Genomic DNA, 20,191 nt, shown 5'->3' with positions numbered 1-20,191 from the left:
TGGAATCTTTTTCTTAAAATCCATCCAATATCACTCTTCCATTTCATTATCAATCACAACAATCTTTCAATTCTCTTTAAACGAAGCAACTAACTTTGAGGCATTTTGGATCTATGACATAGATCCTACTGACTTACGTACCGAGTAAAAAAATTGAAACTGCAAATAATTTACGATTGCATTTAACTTTATATATTTCATTTATTCCGCTACAACCCTTGATATTATTAATATGGGTTTAAACGAGTAACTACATAAAAGAATTTAGAGCGACTAGTTCATTGGCAGAGAGCTGAATTCAGTTGTCCCTGTCTTTATCAATTTCCTTTCAACTTCAGCATAAATATATTTTGCTTTTGCGAATTTCGCCCATCGATGTTGTTGCCACTGCTCGGGCCGTTAAAATTCCACAGCTCCTGTTTTTGGCTCGCGTGCGCCATGATGATCTAAGCGGAAGATTTGTCTAAGCGTAAATTACTGGAAGATGTCCTCTTTCGTGAAGTTTGTGGATGAAACCGCCATTTCTTCAAAATTCATCCATATACCATACTCCTCGTGTCGGTTAGCGACTATGAGTATGAAAAGACAGCGGATATAAATGGTCACCTTTTAACGACTAGTCGTCGTGGCAAACAATTTTCATTCCATAACTGTAAAAGATAGAAAAAAGTTAGGATTTTAGAAAATGGAAAAAGGTAGCACAAAGAAATTTAGGTTACTTCTTCTTCAATAATAAAAAAGAGAAGAAAATCTAGCTATTAAGTTGCTTAGCTTATATTAATTAGCAAGAATTTGTGGTCGGGCTTCTTTGTGTGTGTTTTTTTAAATTCGAGAACCCAAAGTGTATCTCAACCTCCTCCGAGACTATGCATTCATCGAGTTCCAATTCTAAATAGATCTGAAGCTATTTCCTTACAATTGAAGAATATTTATGAAAATATCTCACATAACAACAACCGTCAATAATTAAAAAACAAATACTTTTTTGCTGAATTCATTAAACAATTATTTATTTAATAAGTTTAAAAAATAACAAGCCGCTGAGGGGCGGTTAATAAAATGTCGAAACAATTTGAGATTCGATTTTGTTTTTTTTCAAAACAAATAGAATTTTATGGAACTGTCCCGTTATTTCTAATTGTCGAAAAGTACAACTAAGACAAGCCACTTTGGGCTACTGTTTAGGCTTCAATGGAAATGGCTCACATTAATTATTTGTAATTTAAGTAATGCACTATCATAACCTATTCGTCAGACCTGAATTGTTACAAAGAAAAATGGAAAATGATTTTAAAATTAGTTTAATTAACGATGAGTAATTAGTATTATATATCTAGACCTTTAGGGATCTCAGTGTTATTTGAATTTATGGATTCCAAACAGCTCGAATTATTGCACTATTTTGTAACAACAAATAGCTGCTGTTTATTTCCTCTACAAATATGACCTTACTACGTTCTACCAAAAATTCTTGTGTAAGCATAAGGCCACAACAGTAATTCTTTGCAAGACTGAGATCTTGTAAACTGTATTATAAAAGATGTAACATAAATTATCTGAGTTTTTATCTGTTAACCAGATATGACTTGAGTTTTGAGAAAAAGCATTAAAAAGATTGAGACAACGGTCAGCTCAGGCAAGGCAGGTATTTGGTCATAACATTTTGTTCGTGAAGTGCATTGAATCAAGCATTGTCCGGGAGACAATCACAATATTAATTGCAAGGATTTGTAGGAATTATGCATTTATCGATATTTTATGAAAAAATTGTTTTTTATAGCACTTTAGCTTTATTTGAGCAATCTCAATTATAGAACTATCTCAAAGATATTTTTTAAATCATCGCTGAAGTTTAGTTCCGGTTTGAGCGCCGCACTATAACGTCGCGAATGCGCAATGCTGATGCACTTGCAAATGCAGGTTCAGATGCGGAAGTGTAGAATATCAAATATGCAAAGTGGTGCAAAAAAGTAGAAATTAATACTAGGATTTCAAGAAAATGGTAACAAAAAGAGAGCGCTGAAGTGTAGAAGTGAGAAAATTAAAAAATGTGCGAAATAAATCTGTGCATTGCATAGGACGTGATTTTAATAGATATATTATTTAAGAGAGTGGACGGATATGATTTACTGAAATTCAAACAAGAAATATTTAGATAAAATTTGGATGCAGTAGCAGTGAAAGGGCGCTGGGTATGTATGCTAAACGTGTGCAATAATTGTTGGTGAGTTAATAGGTGCTTAATATTGTGCAAAATTGGTGGTGCGTGTGCTGCAAGTTGATCATTTGCATAAACTTTTATTGCAAGCAAACAGGTGTGTTGATCATGTGCCAAGTTCACCGAGGAAGGGACAAAGGAAAGTTGGTTGATGTGGAGCACAGGTTGCGCTTGCGAGTGTTTTATTGAAATTTCGGTTGCTAATATAGTGTAATTATGTATGTATATGTATGCAAGTGAAACAATTATAATCGAATCACGTAATCACTTGGATGAGCTTAAAATGAATTTTAAGTCGAAACACTTTACTTTGAAATTTTGTTTTTTATTTATGGTATGGGAACAAACTATTTTTATTAGAGTTTGAGTTCTAAGTAAAAAACTGATTGCTATGTTTTTGTAGTATGCCTCCAAATACGGAATATCTCGGCATTGTTTGTTATTTACTACGGTATATGCGATCGTAAAAAAACATGAACACACCATTCCAGTTTTTCAAACATTCTACACTATAATATGTCAGATTTTATTGGGTCTAAGAACTCGGATCGGTATTGTTGTAATATAACATATTTTTTTTTTTGTTTTAAAGTTGTCTTTATTATCATCGCTCAACAGTTTGTACGGTCCAGTAAGAACCACGGTAGCCATTAAACTTAATGTCGTTTTTTACGTAGCACCCGACGACATGGCAAACAGGAGTTTGGTTAAAAAAACTGCTTTAGCTTCATTGCAGCTGGATATCTAAATGAATATGTCTCTGTAAACTTCGAAATTATCGCACGCTTTGACTTCGTACCAGTTCGTTTGAATCATAGCGTCGTCGAAACAAGCTCTGGTAGTCTTTTTTTTCTTTTTTTGCAATCAAACGAGGAAGGTATGGTTAGGAAGAAGGCACTAGATTAGAGGGGCAGTATAACTTTAACTACCACTTAGCATGCTCAATAAACCGGCTCATTACACTTTCCTCCGCATTGGTTCTATTCCGCCGATATAGTAAGTTACCTCCTAAATCACTTTTGCACTTAAAAAGGGATTAAATAACCGCTGGAGTAACAATTACAACATTCGTAATAATGTTTCTGATCTGTTCTGCTAATGGAAGAATAATTACGGAATATTTAAGGAAAATGCAGAGGATTGCAATATCAGGCGGTTTCACGATTAGAGTTTCGATCTGTGTACCTGTGTTTTTAGGAATTGAAAACTCGAATTTCGTTTACCAAACTTTGAAGTATTAAAAAACACTGACGAAGGAATAGATAAAACTGACATCGTTATGAGTTCCCAAAGAAATTTCTGTTTGAAGCCGATAACATAGTGATAGTATGATGTTGAAAACTAGGAAAGATCAACATTTATTCGTGTCCCACTTTTGCAAACTTTTGAAAAAAAAAAACTTTGACCTCATGTCTTTAAACATGAGCTACTTATTTCCCATAAACGGTTGTTCTCAGGTCAAGAGGCTTTTGTGATGCTCGAGTTACAACTATAAAGGTTTCTTCACAAAAACTGCTTTCGAAAATCGATTTGCGATCTTAACTCGGGGATTTGCCATGAAACCTGTTCTATCATAACCTAATATTTAAGTATTACCAGACTTAAAATTGATCTAATGTCTGTTACTGGCGAAGTGGTAATATTCTCTTAGTGATCTTAAGATAAAAAAATTTAGGGAAGCAACTTATCTAGCAACCTGCGTAAAACACGAAGCCACGTGTGAAATTTAGCGATCAAAGATCCTAAAAAACAAAAACTTGAACTGAATGAAGCGATGTTGTGAAGGAGTATTGTTTTGCCATTTTAGGTTTTTGGGAATCAAAACATAAAGCTGCGGGTGCAGCTGACATAAGAAATAATAACTTCGATCGGAATTGGATATAAATGCAAAGCTGAAATAGCGAAGGTATGCATTTGTTCATCCAAGTGCAAATGTGTATGTGCGTAAGGATAAGAAGCTCGTGTAAGCATTTAAGCAATCGCTACCGTCTGACGATAAGAATTTTATTGCATTTTGATGTGCGGTAAAATGGCGATGTTTTTATAGCTTCATTTTGATCTGAGCTTTTTGCACTTAATTTATTTCTGAGAACGTTTTTTTTTTTGTTGTCGTTTTATTTATGAATATCGTAGTTGCGTGAATGTATGTGAGTATGTGTAAAGAGTCTTAATTAACATTTTTCATTGCATTTTTACATTTCATCAATGCCTCTCCAGAGCGATATGTCAAAGCGAACGCAATGTTATTCGAAAAAACTGTGTTGCCTGTCTGTGTTTGTGGCGTTGTGTGTGTACAGTGAGCAAAACATTTCATATGCAGGCCAATAAAGGGAAAATTTAAGCAACAACAACAACAAAATGTGCACCAAATACAAACACACGGAGGTAGGACAAAGAAGTTACGGTACAAAATACAGGTATAGCATAAAAACAGCAGCAGTGAAAATTCTGAATTCTGAAAAAGGTAAAGAAGAAGAAGTAAAGTAGCAGAGCAAAGTTTGGAAAAACGCAGGTGAACAATTAAAATAGTGTGTGAGTGCTGTATAAGTGTGGGTATAGCCACCGTGCTGCGTTGTTCTTTCATTTCAACACGCATAACCTGCAACATATTTTCGTGTATTCTTTTCATTTTAGTGGGTGAAAGCGGAAATCCCAGCATGTGCATGTATTTTTGTATAACTGTTTGTGTGTATTTATGGATGTGTTAGTGCATTTTATTTTTTAGCAGGCTTTTTGAAAAAATCCATCTTTATAGGTAAAAATGTGCAATTAATATCGGCTTCTATTGTGTATCGTTTGCTGGAAATTCTTCAAATTAATTGTTATTAAAATGTGCATATGATAAATCGCCGCTAAAATATGTAAAAAATAGTTAACATCTTTTCAAATATTTTGTATATTATTTGTTTACTTTTAAATACCACTTGTCGTAACCGCATTGTGTGGTTTCAGTTGAAAGAAAGTGTGGCCAAAGTTATAGAAATGACGCTTAAGAATAATCAATTTTACGCAACTTAATTAAAAAGTGTTCAAAAATATATAATGTTAAACCATGACCGTTTCTAGTACGGAATGGATTAAGTTTTATTTTATAAAAAAAAAAAAATATATAATCTTTTTGTACCTTAACCATTTTTTTTTTTATAAAATGCATACATAATACTAAAAAAAAACAAATAAGGAAGTACTAAGTTCGGGTCTAACCGAGCAATTCATACTCTCGCAACTTGAAGGTCTAGTAAAATATTAGGTTGTCAAATATCTCCCTTCCGCCTTTTGGTTTTTTGAATTTCGCGGCTATGTATAAGGCGCTACGGAGCGCATATCTGGCAATACTATACATCTTTGGAAGGTCTTGACATAATCTACAAAACGAAGCTATGATTTGTTTGGACATTACGCTCAACAGTTATAAACGTGTAAACATAGAGTTCACTAACGTTGAAATTCGTGCTATTCGCCGAGAGGTTAATGGTGTTTTAGAGGATGGTACTCTATCACTTCGAACTGTGGGGGAATGGTTTCGACAATTGAGAATGGTTGAAAACGACACCATGGATAAGCCAGTCGGCAGAAGACCTGTGACGACGAATACCGATCGAATCATGGAAAACATCGAGTTAGACCGGTGGCATCTCGTGAAATCGCCTAGAAGATGGGAGTTAGTCACCAAACCATTTTGAACCATCTGCAGAAGGCCGGATGAAAGCTTGATGTTTGGGTGCCGCATGATTTGATGCAAAAAACCTTCTTAAACGAACTCGATCTAGTTTTGGAAGGGATGGTGACTGGCGACGATGAATGGCTCACATACGACAATATCAAGCTAAAACGGTCGAGGTCGAAGGCCCTATGGCCAGACACCTAATTCTACCATCTCCTGTGAACAACTGCACCGCTTGAAGCAGGCGATCGACCAGAGACCAGAGAGGGAGCGTTTAGAATTACCGAACAGGAAGAGTGAAGAGTTCCACCAGGAAAACGCCAGAACACACACTTCGTTGATATCTTGTCAGAAGCTCGGATGGGAGGTTTTATCGCATTCACCACATAGCTCGGACATAATTCCAAGTGATTGCCATCTGTTCCTGTGCATGGCGAACGCCCTTGTTGGTGTAAAGTAAAACTTAAAAGAGGCTTGTGAAAAGTAGCTGTCCGAATTCTTCCCAAATAAGGAGAGGGACTTCTACGAGTGGGTATTATGCAGTTGCCCTCTAAATAGCATTGAATAAAGAGCAAAAAAGCGGAAGGGAGATATTTGACAATCTTATATAAACATAAAACCAATAAAAAACAAATGAGGAAGCACTAAGTTCGGGTATCACCGAAGAGAGTGCTCTTGCAACTTTCAAGTATTAAAGTCAGTTAAGTATCTTCAGGTAAATAAGGCGTGTTAAATATAGGGGCTTTCTAGTGATGTTTCTCTTTATTTTAATTATTCTAAACACAAAGGCGCACCGTTATAAGAAAAATAATAATCTCTCCATTTTGTTCAGTTTCTAGGTTCGATCACATACCGAATTTAGTTTGAATCGATTAGGCGGACCTCGAAATTTGTGTTTTCACAGGACACCACGCCTATATGACTTTAATACCAACTCCATTAAAGCCCTAAAATACCATTTTGGTAGCGAATTTATTTATCGATTTATCGCGCTTCTATTAGTTTTTAAAATTACCGTTATATGGGGAGTAAAGGAGGTTACGATCCTAATCTAAAAAAAATTCACAGACGCCTCTTGCAGTTGCTGGATGCTTGATCCACAATTATTACAACATTCAAATCTTAAAAGAAAAACTTTATTGATAAAATAGGCCACAATTAATTAAATGAAAATCATTTGCATCTGCCCACCACCCTCCAAATATATGCTCAAATTTAATTATGCTAAAATAAGTTAATTTGCAATAACTTTTCTGAATACTTAAAAGCAACATTACCAAACATTTCATCATTATACGGGTTTTCATTAACTCCGCCAGACACATTAAAAATACTATGGTGAAATTCCCGAACTTGCAGCAAACCAACATGGGCAGCAAATGGAAACACCAGTGGCAGAGTTATCAACGAAAATTTCGCCGCATCAACTGCAACCTCAACTTCAACTTTAACTCTCCCAAATCTTTCACCTCCACCGTCCGTGGTTGGCTGATATAAAATTCGAAATTTTAAATTAATTCGAAGTATTTTATTTTTATTTTATTTATTTACTAGGAAAATATGTGTTTGGCACTACGTTTTGAAAATTATTCCGAGGTGACCAATTTCGTATACTTTTTGCGGCAATTAGGGCGGTATGTCAGCAATAACGCAGCGAAGACATTGGTTTGGCTCCATAGATTTCTCCGCAACATTATGGTCGCGGTTATTTTTGAAGAAATATAAGAACAATCGAGACGCAAAGGTTATATAGAAAACGTTAGAGAGACTTATTGATCATACGAAGAATCGGACTTCTAAGGGTACTTCATGCACATTGCAAATGTCGTTTGATATTAGCTTAACTTAATCAGAGATTATCTTCATTGGGAAAAACGATCGGTGGGGAATGAGGCAATGCATGGAGTGTAAGTAAATGCGCCTCATACTACATATTACTTTTGTCAATGGTATTCGGGAAGAATGGCAAAGCGGGGCCCGATGGATTGCCGGCCGAGCTATTAAATCACGGCGGCGAAGAACTGATGCCCAACGATTGGAAATTAAGTGTGCTCTGCCCAATCCACAGAAAGAGAGACCCCACAATCTGCACCAACTACCGTAGGATAAGTCCACCAACATCGCATATAAGGTTCTATCGAGCGTATTGTGTGAGAGATTAAAGCCCACCGTCAACAAACTGATTGGACCTTATCAGTGTGGCTTCAGACCTGGAAAATCAACAACCGACCAGATATTCACCATGCGCCAAGTCTTGGCAAAGAACCGTGAAAGGAGAATCGACACTCACCACCTCTTCGTCGATTTCAAAGCTGCTTTCGACAGCAAGAAAAGGAGCTGCCTTTATTCCGCGATGTCTGAATTTGGTATCCCCGCAAAACCAATACGGCTGTGTAAACTGACGTTAAGCAACACCAAAAGCTCCGTCAGAATCGGAAAGGACCTCTCCGAGCCATTCGATACTAAATGAGGTTTTAGAAAGGGCGATGCCCTATCATGCGACTTCTTCAACTTGCTTCTGGTAGGCAGCCTGTTTTCTCTTCGCTGCGACACCTCACTCCTCGTCGTAGTACCTGTTCGTTTGCACTTTCCGAAAACCAATGGTTTCGGTTGCAGGTACGTAAGGAGTTTGAAATACCGTCCCACAGTTCCCTTATATCGAGTTGTTGACGAGTGCTCTCAGAGGGCAGGAGTGAAAGCCGAGTAGAAAATCGTTCGGCTGTCTGTTGTGATTGCAGCTTCTCGAAGTCGAACATTCCTGTGTTTGTTGACGTGCTTTTTTTGCTTCACAGATTCGAGTGCGAATCTTGGCTGCTATGAGATAGTGGTCCGAGTCGCTGTTAGGACCTTGGGACGCACACACATCTAAAACACTGGAGACGTGTTTTCCGTCTATCACAACATGATCGATCTGGTTGGTTGTTTTTCGATCCGGAGACAGCCAGGTAGCTTGATGAATCTTCTTATGCTGGAATCTATTTGAGGATGTTTCGCGTGGAGGCTGAATTTACCGACCGTAGTGCCAAACGGACAGTCTTTGCCCACCCTGGCATTAAAGTCAGGGGATATTTCGCCTTCTCACTTTAGCTCGCCTTCAATGTTCTTAGGCTACCCAGAGAATACTTGGTCAAAGACCGGAAGTCGTGAGCTGCTTGAATGATATGTAAAAGAATCGGTTCTGACCACTCCCAAGTGAATGGCGATTAGAGAACTTTCCTCACTTGTGTGAACTTCTACACATGACTCCATCCTCGATGTATACTCGAGTGAATATTTGTTTTGACTGTATTTAAGGATTACCCTAATGTGCGCAGATGCGTTCCAACTAAACATGCAAAGCCCCAAAAGCATCGTTTACCACATGCTGCATTCCAAATTCGTATTATACAATATGCAATAAACTCGTTGAACCGAAATGTTCGCAGAAGGAGAATTTCGTTCGACCGACGATACAAACTTTGAGCAGTCAGCAAATTTCATATGAATGTTATGTACATATTTGTATGTGTTGTATTTGCAAATTAGTAAATATGAACGCTACATGCACGCTTACCTTTCTCTGTGATGATGGTGTCGATTGGATATACTGCCAAAAGGCATTTGAGGAAAAAGGTCTTTCCCGCCCCTACAGATAGTTTCGGCATCATGCGCACATATGGCATACCTATGAATGAGAAAATAAATAAAATAAAATTTATATTTAATTAACCTTCGAGGTGTGCAAAAAAGCTAAGCTAACAATCAAATACTATATATTAATTTCAGCGAAAGGCGCGATGTTCATTTCCTCAAAATTTTGAAGTATGTACAACAACAAACACTGTGACATATTGTCCAATCATGAGACGTTCGGTAGGGAAATGCCAAATATGGTGTTAAAGGTTTTAAAACTTATAAAAAACAAATGTTGATTCTAAGGTTAATATTAAATTATTATTTTCGAAATGAAAAAGGTTACCAGAACAACACACAAAATATCCTAAATTAATTTTTACAGTATTCTATATTACAATATAGAAAATGATTTGATTCAGAGAAATAATTTTAATTTTGAGCGTTAAATTGTTCCAAAAACTATTTGAATTGCTAGAAGGTTACTGGTTTACAAGGCGTGATCCATGTAAAGGTAATTATCTCAATAGGCTTGTTTTTACAGACCACGCTTGATTCGTGTCAAGTTGCATGTTATTTTTGTTCAGTATTTTTTCACAATTCATCAAGGAAAGACTAACGCCTGAGCAACGTTTACAAAACATTCAGCCTTATTTGAAAATTAACGTTCTATACAGAAGCTGTTTCGTGTGCTTCATTCAACGTGTGGTCAACATAATCGGTTTGCTGAGCGTACTATTCGCAACAGCATCACACATCTTGAGACCCAGCATTCATTAGTGCATAATAATCGACCGAATAGACCACGTCCAGAACGCAGTGAAGAAAATATAGCAGCCGTAACATTTTACGTCGCCACTGAACTGAAGTCCCTCGATTTTCCCAAGCGACATCGCTTTGACCTATGGACTCCTGAATCCAATGTTCTCAAGCCAAATTTTGTTCAGCGAAGAGACCCATTTCTGGCTCAATGGATATAAAAATAAACAAAATTGCAGCATGCGGGACGAATACAAATCTAAAGACTTTCAAGAGCTGGCATTTCATTTAGAAAAAACAATTTTGTGTAGTTTGTGAGTTGGTGGAATCATCGGTCCATATTTCGTCAAAATTGATGCCAGTGGGAACGTAACCGTCAATGATGACCGTTATCGCACCATGTTAACAAATTATATGATGTCTAAAATTGTAGATGGTAATTCCCACATATCACAACCATAAACGGATTTATTGAGATAAGACTTCAATGCACAGATAATTTCACATTTTCAACCCGCCGGTGATGTGATACTGTTAGACTTATTCCTATAGGAATATAGAAAGGCTTCGGGCCTTGAAGAACTCGAAGTCATCGAATATTGGACTTAACGGATGGACCATCTGCGACGTAGAGGCGGCCAATATTTGAAAGAGATGGTCACCAAAAACTAAATATGGATGTTTTCCAATAAATTTAAAGTTTCTGGGTTTCATCTTTAAAAAAGTCGAAATTTAATCTAAATTTCTAAATCTAGCTTTCGAAGTATTTCATAACGATGTAGTTTTTATATAATTTAATTCAATACACCACCTTACAGTCATTTTGTGACTGCGACGTTAGAACTTTATAAAAGCAATGTAGTTAGCTTCTTAAGGTTCAGAAGTTACCAGAGAGCAAGGTGCGAGAAAAGAACTGCTTCTTGGTGAAGATAAGGGGATTGGAAGAGTAATCTGATCGATCAAAAGATTGGCGGTATAATTCTTTCGTTGTAAGATCACATTTGACGCAGAAAAAGTAGATTACCTTTGTTAGAGATGGCAATTATAAGCTATTAACACTGTAGTAAACTATTACTTGCATCACCCTACAAATGTCTGCGCTTCACTAAGCATTTTCTTCTTCTTAATTAGCAGTTTTGGGCTAATTGGGCGATTTGGCTTAAGTTCATGTTTTTCCTAACTTTCTTGTAAGCTGGAGAAAAAATAACGTTTTATTATTTTCATATACAATGTTGGAGTTAGACATACTATATACCGTTGTCAATACACTATGATACTCCATCTGATTTATTTCTTCGAAAATTGTTTCAGTTTTGACTATCAACTGATACTTGTGAGTACAGCTTGAGTACACGTTTACTTGTTAATTTGAAGAGAAGAAGACGAGGTTTTATTTCCTATACATTTACTTGCATATTTACCGACTTTTAACTGTCGGTTTCTTACGGCGTTTAATTAGAAGAAAAGTCTGCCGAGAGGTAACCATTTCAGAAACTTTTTTTTTTTTCTAGTTTTTACATCAACGAAACCATCACATACCCGCACTCGCCCTAAATAAACTCAACAGAAGTTCAATATTCAACAAGTTTGCTTTTTCCTGAAAATTTCTTGCAAGAATTTAAATTCCCATACATCTAATTCTTGTTCTCAAAGTAATAGAGCGTACCTGAAAATTTTCAAAAAAAAAAGTTAGGGTTTAAATTTTTTTGTGTTGTGCTGATGGCATATATCGCAACGCGTGTCTGCCATATGATTGAAACTACAATGAAACCATCAACTGCAACTACAACAACAGAATTGATTGAACTTTCCAGTTGCAGTTTTCCAGCTGTCAACCACTTTTGTTGCCGCAACTAGGGCATAAAGCAAAGCACCAACGCAACATAGCAGCGCAACTAACGCAGCCGGCAAGAGGAGACCAGAAGGCCAAAGATATGACTTAGTATTCCGGTGACTAGAATGTTGCGGGACGTACATTTGTAGATGGGTACATTGGAGACTTCAACTGCGTAGAATTTTAAGTTCGAATAGCATCAAAATGAGATTTATGCAAAATACGCATTCGTCGCTTGGCCTAGCAGCTACTAGCAACAACAAAACTGTAAGAAGAACGTCAGAGTAAGGAACATTTACGTTCGGGTGCAACCGAACATTTTATACCCTTGCAACTTTCAAGAATCAAAACAAAGAATAAATGTTACTCGTATACTTGTTATATGGAGGCCGAGCCGAGTTATCTCGCAATTTTATATGTTATAGACTCAAAAATATACTGTTATGAGTAAAACACGTTCTGTAATTTTCGTTGATACATATAACTCAAATATTTGACCCTTTCCAACCCATTTGTAACACACATTTCTTAATTTCAGTTGTATATCCCATGCATTGACCGATAGTTTTTGTAAAACTCAGCTACTGGTACAGGGTTTAAAATATTCGGTTTTTATTCGATTTTATACCGTTATATTAATTTCTTCTAGATTTGTATACTGGAAGAAAAGGATCCGCTCTGTAACATAAGAGTGTTTGAAGAATGTTAATATCGGAATTCGTTGAAATCGGTTTGACGGATCTCCAGATATGTGATTTTACTTAATGATGATAAATTTTACACCTGGTCGTATAATGTCATACCATCTCGGCCGAAAAAATTAATATCTTTGGCGTGTTTAGTTTTTGATTTATCGCACTTTTAGTAGTTTTCAACAGTACAGTTATAAGGGGAGTGGGTGAGGCTATTATCCGATTTAATCCCTTTTCACACTGTTGGTAATAGTTCTCATAACAATTGTTGAAGAGAATTTGGCTATTGTAGCTTTGGTGCTTCGTTCTACAGCAATCTTCTGTGTGAAATTACAGTTATGTAACTTGGTTTAGTGCTTAGTTAGACATTTTATAAGTTTTATTTTCTCTGCATTTTGTGGACGTAGCGGTCGTCCAATTACGACCTTTCGACAGCAAAAAATTGATTGTAATATAACTTCTTTGTTGAATAATTTCACTCTTCTTAAAATTCTCCGAATACACTCTATACACTTCAGAAAGACAATCGTATAATAAACGATATATGACATGTGGTACAGATGTCGCACACAGTTTTACTCGTACTAAGCTAGATAATAAAGATTTCGCCCGATATTTAGAATATTTAGTATTAAGAAGTCCTACTATGTTTAGCCTGCAGAACTATAATACCGTTCTTCATCGCATCTCCTATAGCTTATAAGGGTATAAAAAAGTGTTTATCTTGAATTTGATACTTCAACTTTATAAAAATGGTATAAAGTAGACTGAGAAAAGATAAATCGTTCATCAGTACCAGAGGTTTTAAGTTCATAGTCTTTATTTTGGAGTAACGTATGCGATAGCTCTACAGGACTCTGGCGTTCTCTTAAAAGTTTCAGTCAAAACACCGTCTTTTGAGACAATACAATGAAGTTCGAAATACAACATTTCATGCATTTCTATTCTGCAATACATCACCACAAGTGTGTGGAACATACCAACAGTGGTTTCTAATGATTTTAACATGACTCTTGTCCTCTCCAATATGTCATCTTTAAAGTTGCTGGTGACAGCAATCGCACTCATACTTCTTTGAACATACTATAAGTAAAGGTATCTTTTTAGACATGTGGTTTTCCTGTTATTTTAGCTTTAGTTTTTAAAAATGCAACTACGCGCCAAATATTATCTTCCAAGGAGTCAATCGACACAAGCTAAACTACCCAAAAATTTCCTTCAATAAATTGATTAATTCGATTTAACCAAAAGTAGACCACTTCAACAGCCTCCAATTCAGGCACGAAAAAGTCATTAATCTTGGCTAATTTTTAAAAAAGTATGGACAAAGGATTCTTTATAACCACAAAATACACCGATAGGTGACCTTTTGAGAATGTACTCCACTTCCTCCATATGCAACAAGTTTGTTTATTAACGTTCCCATTTAATCAAAAAGGAGCTTCATCGCTTAACAAAATTGGTTGGTAAAAATCGGTATCGGTGGCCAATTTCTTTTTGGATTCGCTGCTGAACTTGCGACACGATTGATAGTCGTTCGACTTCAATTTATTTAGCAGTTGGATATTGTAAGCCCACCATCCTTTTTAAAAGTTTCCATAGAGTGGATGGGCTCAGCTCCAATTGCATTGTATGTACATATTTGGGTCTTCCTCGCTGCGCATTGTACGACGTTTCTGAGGATGTGCATTATCCACCAGCGCAAACGACAAACAAAAAAAAAAAAAAAAAAAAAAACCGTTAAGTCCATAACTACATATGTATGTATGAATTCATATGTGCAATTTCCGTTAATGAAAAAGTTGAATTTGAAATATGAAGACGTTTGCAGTGGTAACAAACTGTGCAGATACCTCGTTTTCAGTGGAGCAATCGAGTTAGTAAGGTTTCTCTTTATTTTTCCTGTTTTAATCCTATGAACTATTCTTGCTCTGGTTAGGGCTGCCAAACTCACATTTGGTAGCAGAAATCCATCTAAGTGCCACACAATTTTCGGTGTTGGATTGCCACTGGCGCTGCACTTCAGCGAAACTAACGGTGCTGGTTGTATGATTTATTCAATGAATTTGTAGATTAGTTGTGGTGCCACCTCTGCAAGGAAATTATGTTTCCAGTTAAGTAAGTATAATCTGAAATATTATAAACAGAACTTCCAAAACCTATCAGAACCTGAAACACGTATTAGATCCACGTTCCTAAAGTTAAGAAGACAGATTTGTCCAGAATTTAAGCTTAATAGTTATTATGAAAGTCCGTTATAGAAGTTCGTCATAGAGAGAGAATTGCGAATGAATAAACTACGTGGGGCACTGGGAATGCCAAAATGTAGAAGTAGGAATCAATCCATAGAAACATTCTAAAAGCTGAGCTGAAAGCCTCTGTAGCTAGTGTTCCTTATATTTAATGTATAATAATAGTTGTATTATTATTTTACAAATTATAAATAATAGGGCTCTACAACATTTTCAAATTTATCTTTCAATTATCTTTTTGACTCAACCCTTTGAAGACCAAGCTCACACTTTTAAAAAAAGCTTAATTACTATTTTGAAATAAAATTAAGTAATTGCCATAATTAACATTCCACTCACCTCCTAATCGCAATTCCGCTGTGGCTTGGGCCGACTCCAAATCATTTTTCACAATGCACTGATACATCCCCTTGTCCTCCTCCTCAGTGGCTGACCATCCTTCAGCCAAAGAACACTCTGTTTTGGCAAGGCCGAAATGCTGCCAATCTAATGAAAAGAACAATTACATACATATCAAGATTAGGGCTACACGAAAATGACAGTCATTAGGATAATTGTGCGAAATTTAAGTGAGTTTTTTGTGTGTTTCAAATAAATTTCGCGAATATTAAATTAAAATTTTGCCTGCTGGCTATAGAACTCACCAAGTTTGCCGTTTTTCCCAGATTCACTGTGTGCACGGTGGGTTGGATGCTGGCAGTGAGCGGTGATGTAACAGCGATTTGCACTTCCAAAGTTTCGCTGCCTTCCGAGTTGGATGCAGTGCAGAAGAAGACTCCGCACTCGGACCGATCGACTGTGGTTATAATTAGCGTGGTTCCTTGACATGCTGTGTGGACTCCTCCTTGTTTGGTCGTTTCGTGTGCCAGTTGGAAGTAATTCGCAAGGCTTGAAATGTGTGGACTATTATTTAATATACTTAGCAAATATAGAGGCTATGGAAAACTTTTAGTTTTCTTTCCTAAACTCTTAGCTCAATTTGTTAAAATATTTATTTGGCAGCGAAGTTTTGTATTCGTTAATAACTGCGCAAGTTGTTTAAATACTGGATTACTTAGCTAATGAGGCGTTAAGTGGATAGGCAATCTGCTACAAAAGCAATTTTTGTTACCCCAAATTAGCTATAAAGCCAACAAACACATTTTGAAATCATATAGTACTGCTGTGAGCAAAAAATAGTAAGGCGTTGTATGAAATTTTAAAAATCTTATATATAATATTTCCTTAAAATTTAAGTCATCCTCTTCAAAGTAATCTCCCTTGACCGCAATACACTTGTGCTAAAGTTTTTTCTAATGCTCGAAACATTTGTCAAAGATCAGGTTGCGAAATAGCCTCCAATGCGAGTAGCGATTCACTTTTATTGTACTTAAAGGGTTCCCGAACCTGTCGTTTGAGTTTGCTGAATAACCACAATTCAGAGGAATTATTACAGTATCCGAGGAATTCGAAGTGCTCCACACCTCGATAATCGAAGAAAACTGTCAACATAACTTTGAGTTTTGATCTGATTTGACGTATTTTTTTCGGAATGGAGGTCTATATTGACTAAGCATTGGCCGAAGTCTTATCGCCAATAATAATACGTGTCATGACATCTTGAAGAGAAGGAAATCATTGCTTCACAGACGTTAATGCGTCGTTGTTTTGCGAAAACAATTTCGTTCTTTCACTTTGCTAAGTCCCAAAGAGGTACTCACTGATCCTTCCGATATTCGAACAATGCCAGTAAGATGTTTGATGGTTAATCGTAAATATGAGTTGACATAGAATTAGGAAACGCCTTTTTTGGTAATGTTGCGCCTAACTACTAAAAATAGATATAACTGGACAGTGCTTCCCATAACTCGCATAGGCCTAATGTAAATATTTTCAAACTTTTCGGTTGACTTTCCGTGCACCTAATATAAGAACTTTGGAATCCATTCGTCTTTTTTTGTAATTTATCTTAGCAAAATGCAGATAATGAATCTCAGAGATATATTTTTCGGATAATGCTATGTTCTAATGCCAAAATTGGAAAAATCGAGACAGATGTACCTTTAGACTCCGTAAACCTAATCAATAATATCAAAATTTGAGTTGCTTTATACCACACATATCGGATGACAGAGCTTTAACATGTCGATTGAAGGTTTCCTATGTTGCAATATGTCTGCACTAACAGATAATGAAATGGTTCTGTCCATATCTTTCGGAAATAAATAGGTTTGGCTTCGTTTGAGAAGGAAAAAACTAAATCTAAATTCCACAGGATGAGACCTCATTTCCAAAACAATTATAATTGGGCGCCTTCCTGTTACGATATACATAAGCAGTTATTTCACTTATCTACATCTGGCCATTATTCGGTATGAAGTGACAAAATCACGTATCGTTAGTAATTCCAATCTTTATTGTGGTCGGTATTATAGACGTATGTTGCGCCGGCATCCTGCTTGCCGAGGCATATTAAAATACTGCATGTAAATGTACTTGAGCCTATCAACTGTAATATGGGCATATATGAGACTGCGTATGTAGACAAGCCAAAAACTGTCTCAACACATATTTATCACAAATAATAAGCATAGAATACAAAAAGAAGCGTACGCCTAACAGCCACAATGTGAAATTGCGCTCATTTTTCCCAGACCAATAGGCACGCTTGAGTATTTCCACTGTCGCCTGAGCTTCTTTCCGGTTTTATGTCACACAAACTTACTAGTATACGCTCGCACAATATTTCACATTTTCTAGACTTTTTTCGCTTTGCCTGGGTCGGTTTTTCTACTTCTTTTGTTGTTGTTTGTTTATGTCGTTCAGGCTTTTAGGTTTTCTGCTTCTTAATTTTCTGCTTTTTACTTTTTTCCTTTGTGTTTCGCCAGGCCCGTCGGTTTCAACGATTCCAGCGTATTACGGGACAGTTGCTGCAGTCATGTGTGTTAAATTATTTCATTGCTAGCTCCTGACATGGTTGCCCTTACACTTCGCCAGCTCCTGCAGTTGCTGCTCGGTTGTCCTTTGTTTTGGCTTGTCTTGGTGTGCAGTCGAGCTTGTACGCAAATATGCACGACATGCCTTTGCAAACATTTCGTCATATACTTACATTGCTTTGGGTGGTATGTAAGTGAAAGTGGAAGCATTTGAGTTTGCAGTGAAAATGAGGGCTCCCTCATATTTTCTGCGTCCATTTTCATGTTAAACTCTGAACTGCCCTCATTCATTTAGATGTTGTCCCCTTTAATTGTCCGCAGTTAATTCATTAGTTTAAAGTTCTCAATAAGGAAAGAAGGTATATTAAATATAATTTTCATTTTGTGGAACGCTGCGAATATATCTTCCATCGCTCATTACACGCACTGTCGTGCCTTTTCAATACGTTCACCAATAAAGCTATTATAAGTCTTCCCCTCGACAATGGACCTCGATCCGAGCGCAACTATGCCTTCATTTGATGAAGCACGATGGTTTAGTGATGTCAAAACTTTAAAATGTTACCGCAGTATTATTCCGTCGCTGCCCAACGCGAAGGTAACCGTTCCTAGAGTGGTGTACCCGGAACATCCTCTACGGCTGCTGCAACGATAGAATCCGGGCATGCCAAATACCGACTGGAACGAATATGGAGGCCAAAACTACACCCAGATTACTAAGACTGCAGAGGATATTCTGTCCCTATTTTATTGTATGTACTATTGTGCTAACAAGGAGCTTGGGCAGACGCAAAGTACAGTAGTGTTTCAACTGAGCCATGTTAGAAGAAAGCGAGGACTATTGAAATGAATATAAGTATTTTCTAAAAGACTACAAGAAGTTGGTGCGCAGGACAAAGCGAGAATTCTGGAAAAACGTTTTTATAGGATTTATAGAGAACCAGGAGGTATAAGAAATACGCTCTTGGCGTATTGTCGAGTATTTTTGGAGTGCTCAGTAACGTCTCCAAGGAAGTCTGTAGAATGCGAAGACCCTAAGATAGTGGATATTTTTAAAATTCGCGTCAAGCACAGACATCCTAGAGGATAACTACTTCTCCTGGACGCAGGAATTTAATTGCATCTAGTATCGCAAAGAACCAACACTGGTCTATTCGTAGCTTATTGGCCTACCAGGTTAACCTAACCTAACCTCTTCCTCCTGACCACTGCAAAGTGTCCACAAAAGTAGCAGTAGGCCTATTGCTGCGGAGTACAGCCTCCTTGAACATACGGACAGTATGCACAAGACTAGTGAAAGAATGTTCAGAATTCTTATATCTAGCATCGAGTTACCACACGTTTAGACTAGTTTGGGGACTGGTCTTCGCGGTATTTCAGAAAACTGCATAGCTGATAAGCTTGCTAGGGAATCAGTTCAGTTCATCATAACTGCCTAATATAGTCGTAAGTCATAAGACATAGCCAAGGCAGCCCCTACCTTTTGATTCCTAAATCGGACTCATTAGAAGTTGTCATTGCCCATGGCTCCGGACCAAATAGCAAAACCATAATAATGAGGGACTTTTAGAGTTTGGTCTTTGTAGAGAGAATACTTTACTTTTTAAGTGCCTCCTCAGTTTAAAGTAGAACCTGTTGAATTTGTCTGCATTGTATTTCACTGCTATTATTGTTCTTGGTGTTAATACTGATTCCAAGATAAACGAAATCTACGTCTTCAATGTTACAACTGTTAACAGCGACGAATGAGCCAAGTCGCGAAAGCGATGACTCTTGGTTTGATGGCAGCATATACGAGGTGTGTTTAAAAAGTGTCGCGAATTTTGAATTTTCGCGGGTTACGTATATTCCAATTTCGAATTTTTTATGGCGTTAAGTTGGTACTCATGTCTCTCACTTATGCCGACAAGCTCGGCCATTTTGAATGTTTATTTAATTGTTGACAGCTGCTTTGCTTGCAGGTGTTTTTAATCGTCTTCGATTTTTACCTATTCAAAATAATGGATCAAAGAAACTGTAGCAAATTTTGTGTGAAAAACGAAAATGCAAAATATTCTCAGAAGGCCGAGAAGATGTGACAAAAATTGGCTTTTGCACCACCATAATGCCTCTGCTCACACATCGTTACTTGTGCGCGACTTTTTGGCCAAAAACAACACACTAATGATGCCGCAGCCACCGTATTCCCCAGCCCCCTGTGACTTTTTCTTGTTCCCTAAACTGAAAAGACCCATGAAAGAACGAC

The 20,191-nt window shown here is 37.0% G+C and overlaps 1 pseudogene; it reads right to left on the bottom strand.

The window, feature by feature from the left end:
* Nucleotides 1-321: 321 nt before the first annotated feature.
* Nucleotides 322-20,191, bottom strand: part of LOC108968091 — a 38,472-nt pseudogene continuing 18,602 nt past the window's right edge.

This window comes from Bactrocera latifrons, unplaced genomic scaffold (assembly GCF_001853355.1).
Source record: "Bactrocera latifrons isolate USDA-ARS-PBARC rearing strain unplaced genomic scaffold, ASM185335v1 scaffold_201, whole genome shotgun sequence".
Lineage (NCBI taxonomy): Eukaryota > Metazoa > Arthropoda > Insecta > Diptera > Tephritidae > Bactrocera > Bactrocera latifrons.
This window is presented reverse-complemented; position numbering and strand designations above follow the sequence as displayed.